General features: G+C 44.1%; 1 protein-coding gene across 2 annotated transcripts in view; it reads right to left on the bottom strand.

The window, feature by feature from the left end:
• Window positions 1-10,846, bottom strand: part of ATP6V0D2 (ATPase H+ transporting V0 subunit d2) — a 53,455-nt gene that overhangs the window by 14,406 nt on the left and 28,203 nt on the right. The gene's annotated exons all lie outside the window — the stretch shown is intronic.

The following is a 10,846-nucleotide window of genomic DNA, read 5'->3' as shown; positions in this document are numbered from 1 at the left end:
ACACACACACCGTTCGGGCACATACTTGTTCACGAAGGAAATGACATCTCCTTTTATTTTAAGCTCTGGTGTATGAGACATGTGGCTGGGGTAAAATACATGACTCCCAGAGGGAACTGTAGTTTGAAAAACCATATTCATATTCACCACATAGAAGATGACCCTACACGCTAATTGTTGTATGTGGGGCATGGGGCTGGGGGCAGAGAGCGTGGAGGTGTAAAATTGTTTGATTTCTCATGATGGACTATGGACTGACAAAGTTGAGAAACACAGAACTGAAGGGTTTCTTTCTACTTTAAAAACTGACTTTTGAAATCTGTGATGAAGCCCCATCACTGAGGATTCAAAGTTTTAAGTATTTAAAATATGACCCAGCAATCCCACTGCTGGGCATACACACTGAGGAAACCAGAAGGGAAAGAGACACGTGTACCCCAATGTTCATCGCAGCACTGTTTATAATAGCCAGGACATGGAAGCAACCTAGATGTCCATCAGCAGATGAATAGATAAGAAAGCTGTGGTACATATACACAATGGAGTATTACTCAGCCATTAAAAAGAATACATTTGAATCAGTTCTAATGAGGTGGATGAAACTGAAGCCTATTATACAGAGTGAAGTAAGCCAGAAAGAAAAATACCAATACAGTATACTAATGCATATATATGGAATTTAGAAAGATGGTAACAAAAACCCTGTATACGAGACAGCAAAAGAGACACTGATGTATAGAACAGTCTTTTGGACTCTGTGGGAAAGGGAGAGGGTAGGATGATTTGGGAGAATGGCATTGAAACATGTATAATATCATATATGAAATGAGTCGCCAGTCCAGGTTCGATGCACGATACTGGATGCTTGGGGCTGGTGCACTGGGACGACCCAGAGGGATGGTACAGGGAGGGAGGAGGGAGGAGGGTTCAGGATGGGGAACACGTGTATACCTGTGGTGGATTCATGTTGATATATGGCTAAACCAATACAATATTGTAAAGTTAAAAATAAAATTAAATTAAATAAAAAGGAATAAAATTAAAATATTCATTTTAAAATTAAAATGCTTTATTTACTAAAAATTATACTGTTCCAGTCTTTTTCTCTTATGAGAGAGTGAGCTTTCTAGCCTCTTCCCCTTCCCAGAACCCCAAGTGTCCATAGATTCACACTTTATGTGATTTCTTCTTTCAATACAAAGCCCTATATTCCAAGGATGTTTCAAACAATGAGGTGGAGAAGTAAGAGAGACACAGTCGCCTCCTTTGTTGAAACGTAGCTAAGGGAGGTACTGGACAAGGATCCACTGGGGTGCCCTGAAGTGCAGCACACAGGCTGCATAGAGATTTCGGGGTGGTGCGTGGCTTCAGAGCCAGGCATTTAAACCCGTCTAGGATCAGGCTGATGAGATGGCTGGATGGCATCACTGACTCCATGGACATGAGTTTGGGTAGACTCCGGGAGTTGGTGATGGACAGGGAGGCCTGGCGTGCTGCAGTCCATGGGGTTACAGAGAGTCGGACACGAACTGAACTGGGATCAGACTTCCTAGGGAGTGACTTCAGGCTGCAACTTGCAGAATGAGTAAGAGCTGTCTAAGCAAAAGAGGCTGGGAATGGGGCGAAAGAGTGCTTCCAGGCAGAAGGGAGAACACATGGAAAGCCCCAGAGGCAGAGAGCCAGGAACAAGGACATCCTTTTGCCTGAGGCTGAGTGCTGGAGGTGGGGCCCAGACTGAACAGGCGGGGTCCTGAAGGACAAGATGAGGAAATTAGATCGAAGGCCCTGGGAGAGGCTGAGTGCCTTTTAAGGACAGGGGAGAATTATGATCTACATAGACAGAATAGGCATTAAAACAGAAGAGGGAAGCACACTTTAGTAAAATGCTTTTCAAAAGTTATACTGCATTTTTATTTAATTATGATAATCACACTGTGATGATAATAGGTACTATTATTAATGAAATTTTACAGACGAGCAACTAGAGGCCCAGACAGGTAAAAAATCTCAACCCTGATGACACAGCTAACAGATGAGACAGCCGTGCGTCAAACTCCGCCTGCTCCTGGAAACTTTCTCTGAATGCTCAGGTTATGTTGTATTTGGCTGTCAAGGATGACGCATCGGTTTCTGGTTTTAACAGTTAGAAGCTGGAGCCATTTGTTGAGATGCGAGCGTTGGAGGAAGAGCAGGTTATAATAGGAGCAGGTTTTGGGCAGAGTGAGCTCAGATGCCCAGGAGGAGGTTCCAGGCAGGCTCCAGACATCTGAGTCCTGAAGGTAGCGGTGGGGCAGAGACGGTCAGGGGACCGGGTGCAGCATGGGGCGGGCGGGGGCGGTTTAAAGGTAGAAGCAGGTGTTTGGGAGTGCTTGAGGTCACACCTTCAAGTGCACCTTAAGAGTTCCGCCCTGAGAACTCTGGGGAACCCCAACATTCAAAGCCCTGGATGGAACCTTAGCAGGCATGACCAGACGGGAGAAAGAAAGCCACAGGAGGGAGTTCTAGGACATTTCAGAAAGAAGTCAAAGGCCACAGGAAAATCAAGGTGAAGTGAAGTTGCTCAGTCGTGTCTGACTCTTTGCGACCCCATGGACTATAGCTCATCAGGCTCCTCTGTCCATGGGATATTCCAAGCAAGAGTACCGGAGTGGGTTGCCAGTTCTTTCTCCAGGAGATCTTCCCAACTCAGGGATTGAACCCAGGTTTCCCACATTGTAGGCAGACGCTTTACCCTCTGAACCACCAGGGAAAATCAAGGTGGACGCTAAAGCCAAGTGTTTTCAGGATGCAGCCACTAAGAGGCCCTCTAACGCCAGAGCGAACACATGTTCAGGAGGATTTGCTTGTGGAAGGGAAAGGGCAGAAGGCAGAAACCTGGCCACTGTGTGTCTAAAACGAGTGGGAAGTAAAGAGGTTTTGTTCGTTTTGTTTGTTAAAAGAGTTCACACTACAGGGCAGCGGAAGGTAACTATATGGAGACCTAGGGGCTGAAGAAACTTTGGACTTCCAGTTTTGGTGTTTTTTTCCTAAAGATGGGAGTGAAGAGAATGTGATTAAGAGCAGAAGGGAAAGAGGCAGCGAGAGGCTGAGGTGGAAGAGACGGAAGGGACAGCTAAGCAATGAGACACAGTCCTCAGGTTTGACAGCGATGGGACTCAACCACTGCACAGTTTAAGCTTGAAAATAGAACACCTTTCAGGACTTCCCCTGGTGGTCCAGTGGTTAGGAATCTGCCTTGCAATGCACAGGACGCGAGCTTCATCCCTGGTCAGAGAACCCAGATCCCACATGCGACAGGGCAACCAAGCTCCCGTGCCTCAACTAGAGTCCGTGTGCTGGAAACTAGAGTCCACGCACAGTGGGGTCCCGCCACAGCCAGAGAGGCCCATGCACCTCAACAGAAGATCCCGCAGGTCGCAACTAAGACCAGACGCAGCCAAAACGGGATAAATAAATGTGAAAAAAACAAAACCCACCTTTCACAGGATGAAAATAAGCCTGTCCGCTCAGAAGCACACTCACTGGAGTCTGGCTGCCTGGGTCATGGACTTCCTGGGCAAGAACGCATTTCCAGCAGGAAAATAGTCTCCTACATGGCACCTGAGCTTCTAAAAGTTATCCCAAGAAAAATTTTACCTAAAGAAGTTTAGAAGAAGGCACATATCCCTTCATGAAATTGTGTAACTAAAAAGTTTCTTCACCCCCCCCAAACAGCAGTGCCAAATTCAGACAGTATAGAATTGGAGAATCCTTTTTATCTCCTGAAAAGGATATTAAAATGAAAGTGCTTATTTAACTGTCCCTTTATGGCTCAGAAGCTATTACCTGAGAGGGGAATTGCCAGCACTTAATAATCTTAGCAGACTCCAGATATTTAATTGCTCCCCACAGCACCCCTGTGATGCAGGGAGCTGCCAACATTCCCGATTTGCGGAGGACTATTAGACCGATGCTGACGGGGGTGTACAGTCAGTGAGAAGTCAGCCCACAGGTCACAAAACTCAAGCCCATGCCTGTACAGTGCATGTGGGCGTGTGCATACGTGTGTGTGTGTGTGCACATGTGTGTGTGTATGCACACATGTGTGTATTGGGTGCTTTTTTTTAAAGTTAACAGAGAGGCTAGGCCCTACATTGCAAAGAGAAAGGCATACGGAGATTGAATTGCTTTATTTCAACTCATTTAAGTGGCCTTGTTTTCAAGACAGGATAATAATGGCAGTTCTCATAGTTTTGTTCGGAAAATGAAGTGAGAACTCAAGATTGGACCACAGCAGGGGAGAGGCGTCTCCTTCCTCACCTCCAGCACGCAGGCACTGGCTGCATAATGAGTCGCGGTTTGGGGTGGACGGGGATGATATGCCCAGAAGATAGCTTGTTCTCTCCAGACTATGATCCTGATAACCTTTGGGGCCATGCCTCCAGTGGTTAGGAATGAAATCTCTAATGGGTCACTTGAGTCACGTTTGAGTTTAAAGTCACCTGGGTGCTCACCTAGTTCAAACTCCTCATGTTTCAAATACTTGTGCTTATAAGTAGTAATAGAGCTGAGACCCGTGTCCCCTCAATTGGGTCAATGTTTCTCCCGCTCATGGTCTAGATAAACATTCTCATTGAGCCCCTTCCAAATGTTTTCTTCTTTTAACTCTGACATTGGCACCTGTGAAAATCATGAAGTGAAGTGAAGTCAAATTCGCTCAGTCGTGTCTGACTCCTCGTGACCCCATGGATTATACAATCCATGTAATTCTCCAGGCCTGAATACTGGAGTGGGTAGCCTTTCCCTTCTCCAGGGGATCTTCCCAACCCAGGATCAAACCCAGGTCTCCCGCATTGCTGGCAGATTCTTTACCAGCTGAGCCACAAGGGAAGCACGTGAATGAACCTAAAATTATGAGAGTAAATGACACGATTTCAAAAAATTTAGGTTTTAGAAAGACTAATTTTTAAGAATACCAACCTTTCTTGAGGTTGTCAACATGTGTCAGGCATTACATCCAATACACACATGGTTGTACTCAAGACTCCCCACCAGTCAGTGCTTAAGGACCCCTTCACACAGAGCAATCAGGCTGTGGGGGTTCCATGCCTTGTCCAAGGTCACACTACTGGAGAGGGGCAGGGTTGGGACCCCCCTACAAGAGCCCAGCTCCATGCTGGATTCAGACAAAGCAGCTTCGCCCAGAAGATAGCTTAATCTTTCTGCCCCTCAACTTACTTAAGGATCTCGAAGCTAACTAAATTAACTTTCCTGTGATACAACTATCAAATTCTGGGCTAATATAACAGTTGCTAAATGGTCAGACACTGGAGAGAGCCATAATTTGGTGTTAGTGGAACTGTTCTATGAATAAAAATTTTAAGTACTTAAGTGTTATTGGCAGCAGCTGAGAAATGACCATCATTCCCTAAGCACTCTGGCGCGAGATAGTTAGGTAAAGAGAGAGAGCTCTTTTAAGAATATAGTTAGGAGAGGTTCAGAAGAAAGTGGTCATGTCCTTTCTGAAGACACATCTACTAAGAGGGCAGGCACAGGGAAAAGCCAGAGGATTTTACAAATCCTTTAGGCTTCTCCGGTCAGATTTTGGTCTGAGCATATCATGCACCATTTGACCCCCCTGCCCAAAGCACATTAATATTCAAGGTATATGAAAAGGAAAACATTCATCAATAGAGTGAAATAAGGGAGAAAAGAGATTTCCATAAATTTCTAGAAGCTCTCAAACAAGTAGAATTTTGTTGATGGCTTTAGAGCAACAGAAGTCTCTGATCAGAAGGTACACGTGATAGAGCAGCTGCAGAGTTGGGAAACTGCCATGAAAGGTGTCAGGCCTGGACTGGTTCAGGGACAGCAACAATTGGTTCAAGGCTGTAAGGCAAGGGGTCAGGGCAATTGACTACAATAATTTTCCAGGGGCGTGACCTCCCAGGTGGGGTAGGGCAGCAAGTCTTAAGAGTGTTGCCATGGAACCACATGAAACAATTGCTGAAAACGAGGCGCTAGCTCATTTCCTTTAAGTTGATACATAAAAACTTTTATTGCAAGCTTAAATACTGCAAAGATATTTCTGGTATATCATAGATGTCAGTATTTAAAATGAAACTGTTAAATCAGTCAAATTAAATTATTCAGTGAAGTATCTGTATACTCACTCACCTGCTATAGGCTGATTTTTGTCCTCCTAAAATTCATGTTGAATGAAATTCCAGCAGAACTATTCAAATCCTTAAAGGATGATGCCATCAAGATTTTGCTTTCATTATGTCAGCAAATCTGGAAGACCCGGCAGTGGCCATGGACTGGAAAAGGTCAATCCTTATCCTAATTCCCAGGAAGGGTAGTACCTACGAATGTGCTAACCATCGGACAATTGCACTCATCTTCCAGGCTACTAAGGTCATGTTTAAAATCTTGCATACTAGGCTTCAGCATTATTTGAACCAAGAACTTCCAGATGTTCAGGCTGGGTTTAGAAAAGGAAGAGGAACTAGAGATCAAACTGCCAACATTTGCTGGATCACAGAGAAAGCAAGGGAATTTCAGAAAAACACCTATCTCTGTATCATACACTACACTAAAGCCTTTGACTGTGTGGATCATGACAAACTTGGAAAGCTCTCAGCAAGATGAGAATACCTGTATGCGGGTCAAGAAGCAACAGTTAGAACCCTGTATGGAACAACCGATTGGTTCAGGACTGAGAAAAGAGTATGACGGGGCTGTCTGCTATCACCCTGTTTGTTTAACCTATACGCTGAGCACATCATGAGAAATGCTGGGCTGGATGAGTTACAAGCTGGAATCAAGATAGGTGGGGGAAATATCAACAATCTCAGATATGCAGATGATACCACTCTAATGGCAGAAAGTGAAGAGGAACTAAAGAGCCTCTTGATGAGGGTGAAGGAGGAGAGTGGAAGAGCTGGCTTAAGACTAAATATTAAAAAAACTAACATCATGGCATCTGACCCCATTTCGGCATGGCAAATAGAGGGGGAAAAGGTGGAAGTAGTGACTGATTTCCTCTTCTCTTGGGCTCCAAAATCACTGTGGACAGTGACTGCAGCCGTGAAATCAGATGATTGCTTCTTGGCAGAAAAGCGATGACAAGCCTAGACAGTATGTTGAAAAGCAGAGACATCACTCTGCCGGCAAAGGTCCATATAGTCAAGGCTCTGATCTTCCCAGTGGTCAGGTACGGTTGTGAGAGCTGGACTACAGCTAAAGAAGGCAGAGCACCAAAGAACTGATGCCTTTGAACTGTGGTGCTGGAGAAGACTCCTGAGAGTCCCTTGGACTGCAAGCAGATCCAACCAGTCAACCTCAAGGAAGGTCAACCCTGAATATTCACTGGAAAGATTGACGCTGAAGCTGAAGCTTCGCAAGTTTGGTCATCTGATGCAAACAGATGACTCATTGGAAAAGTCCTTGATGCTGGGAAAGATTGAGGGCAGAAGAAGAGGTCATCAGAGGATGAGATGGCTGGACTGCATCACTGATGCAATAAGCATGAACTTGGGCAAACTGGGAGATGGTGAGGGACAGGGAGGCCAGGTATGCTGCAGTCCATGGGGTTGCAAAGAGTCAGACACGACTGGGTGACTAAACAACAAAAAATTCATGTTGAAGCCCCAGCCCCAGTGTGATGGTATGTGGACTTGGGGTCACTGAGGCTGTTAATGAGGTTCAAGTGAGGTCCCAACAGTGCAGCCTGCATGATTGGGTTAGTGCTCTTCTAAGGACGGACACCCGGCATCTTGCTCTCTCTCCTGCTGTGTGAGGACACAGTGAGGAAGAGAGCCTTCACCAGGGGACCAAATTGGATGGCACCTTAATTTTGGACTTCCATGCTTCCACAACTGTAAGAAATTAAAGTCCAATTATTCAAGTCACCAAGTCTGTGCCATTTTGTTATAGAAACTCAAGCTCACTAAGACACCACCATTGGTCAATCACAAATACATAAACAGAAAGAAATTATGTTGTTCTTTTTTTTTTCCTGGAAGTGTTATTTCTACTACAATTCGCTGATGAAATTTTTACACTAATATAGCATTTATGTCTTTATCTTGTAAGTCTTTTATGTCTCTCTATAACTCTCTATACATATAATTAAACACTAAGTTTTCATTTCCTGTGATCATAGGCTTCAGATGTTAGAAGAGATTTTATGAGTTATTATTACTGTTAGTACCATGTGGATACAACAATATGGAATAAATTTTTAAAGCTTTTTATCTTGAAATAATTATAGATTCTCTAGGAAGTTGCAAAAATCGTACAGAGAAGTCCTACGTCCTCTTCACCCAGGTTCCACCAGGGGTTACATCTTCATGGCTGTAATGTTAGCATTAGACAATTGACATTGATCCTCTGCGTGTGTATAGTTTTGTGTTATTTTATCCCATGCGTAGATTGGTGCGGGCACCACCACAATCATGGTACGGAACTCCCTTGTCGTCTAAAGGCCTCCAGCGTGCCACCCCTTCATTGTCCACCCTTTTCCCGTCAACCATCTCCCGCGCTGTAAAAGTCTAGCCACTCAGTTATGACTCTTTGTGACCCCGTGGACTGTAGCCCGCCAGGCTCCTCTGTCCATGGGGATTCTCCAGGTCAATAAGACTGCAGTGGGTTGCCATGCCCTCCTCCGGGGGATCTTCTCAACCCAGGGTTTGAACCCAAGTCTGTTGCATTGCAGGTGGATTCCTTACCATCTGAGCTACCTGGGAAGCCCATCTCTGAACCTCTGGCAAGTACTAATTTGTTCTCTCTATAGCTTTGCCATTTTTGTGAATAATATTTAACAAGAATTATATTTATTATGTGACATTTTGAGATTGGATATTTTAATTCAGCTTAATTCCCTTGAGATACATGTAATACATACAAGTTGTTGCCTGTAAATAATGTAAATATGGACACTTGTGTGTCAGTGTTTATGTAGAAATAAATTTCAGTTTATCTGGAATAATGCTTAGAAGTGCAATTTGAGTTGTATGGTAGCATATGTTTAGTTTCTTTAGAAACTGCATAAATCTTCTCTCTTAAAAATTCTCCTTACCTTCCCTACTTCTAGTAGAACTGTCTTAACTATTTCCTCCATATACAGTAAAGACCACATCAGAAAAATATTAATTTTTGCTTCAACTGTCAACTATAATATAGAAAATCAAGAGGAGGAAGTCTGTTGTATTTACTCACGTTTTCCTCCTATTTTATTGTTCTTTTCCGGTTGTTTCCAGATTCCTTCTTTTATCATTTCCTTTCTGTTTCAATAATTTTGTTTAGCCATTCTTTAAGGGTAGGTCTATGGGCCACAAATTCTTAGTTTTCATTCTTCTGAGGCTGTTTTGAGTCACCCTTCATTCTTGAAAGATGCCTTCACTGTATACAGAATTCTGGGTTAAGATTTCTTTCCCTTTAGCATTAAACAATGTTACAACCCTTCCTTCTGAACACCACGGTTTATAATGAGAAACTCACCATTGTTCACATTGCTTTTCCCCCACGAGGATCACAGCTTTCAGGCATTTTTGTGTTTGTCTTTTGGAAGTTTGACTATGATGTATCTTGGCTTGGGTTTCATTGGGTTCCTCTTATTTGGGGCTCGTTTAGTTCTTGAATCAGTAGGTTTGTGTCTTTTGCCAAATTCTGACGGTTTCAGTCATTGTTTCCTTGAACAGTTTTTCACCCTTTCCTCTCTCCTCTCCTTTGGGACTCACTGCTGCTTTGCCTTGAGTCCCTGGTGTGATGGACGGTGGAGCCGGGGGAGTCTTAATATTAAGGGGTGTGGAGGGAAAAGTTGGAAGCTTGAAATCCAGAAGCTTAGAGAAGGGCTCTGCCCCCACACCCCCCAGTCGCCCCTGCAGACGAGTCCTGCACCTCCTGCACCTCCACCTGCAAAGCAGAAGCTGGAGGACCAACTGCCATCGCGTTCTATCAAAGGAGCCTCCTGGCAGCATAGTTCACGACCGCCTGTGCCAGCACGGGTACCCGGCTGAGGCGGTGTTTGCCAGACTCCTCCACCAAAAAGGCCCTGCCTCCTCTTTCCATACTGTCCTCTTTGGAAGTCAAGCATAAGAGAGATGGGAAATATGGCACCTCGCCCCCTCCTTGAGGATGGAGCATCTACACAAATCATTCTGCAAGGGAGACGTGTCTCTTCTCCCTCATTTATTGTTAGCCAATCATTTATTTAGACCAGGATGGTCTTAAAAAATATTTATTTTATATTTTGGATGATAATTCAGTACAACTTCCTTTATTTCGCTGCTCAGATTGCTCCAGCTTTGGCCCCTGGAGCTCCTGCAGTCCGTTCCTGTGAGCTCGTTTAACACGCCCCAAATCACTGCGGGTTCTTTTGTTTCATTTTTCACATCCTCATATTCTGGTGTTACAAGATAGTTCAAGTTCATCTTGTATATTTCTCGCTCCAGTCCTAGAATAGCTGTTTCTGCAAGGAATGTCGGTTCCCTTTATGGGGGAATGGTTTTAGAAACCAAGATCTAACAAAAAAGCTGAAAATATACCCATTAGAGTTAGCAACTAGAGTGGTTTTGAGGGCATGGTGGGGTCGGAACTAAGACTGAGGTGGGTTGAGAAAATAAGTGAGAAGATAGGAGTAGAGACCACCCTTTTTTAAGAAGCTTGGCATCAAGGGGTGGGAAAGGGCAGAATATCATTGTTTTCACATGATTGCTGTGCAAATTAAATCAAATCACACATATGAAAATAGTTTGTAAATCATCAATTATAACAGTAAAAGGAGGCCAAGCTTCGAAACAGATAAGCCTAATTCTAAGGCCAGTTCTGTTACTTAAAAACCAGTTTAAAAAGAGCTCCATTT

This window comes from Bubalus bubalis, chromosome 15 (genome assembly GCF_019923935.1).
Source record: "Bubalus bubalis isolate 160015118507 breed Murrah chromosome 15, NDDB_SH_1, whole genome shotgun sequence".
NCBI lineage: Eukaryota > Metazoa > Chordata > Mammalia > Artiodactyla > Bovidae > Bubalus > Bubalus bubalis.
The sequence above is the reverse complement of the archived record's forward strand: the minus strand, read 5'-3'. Positions and strand labels throughout refer to the sequence as shown.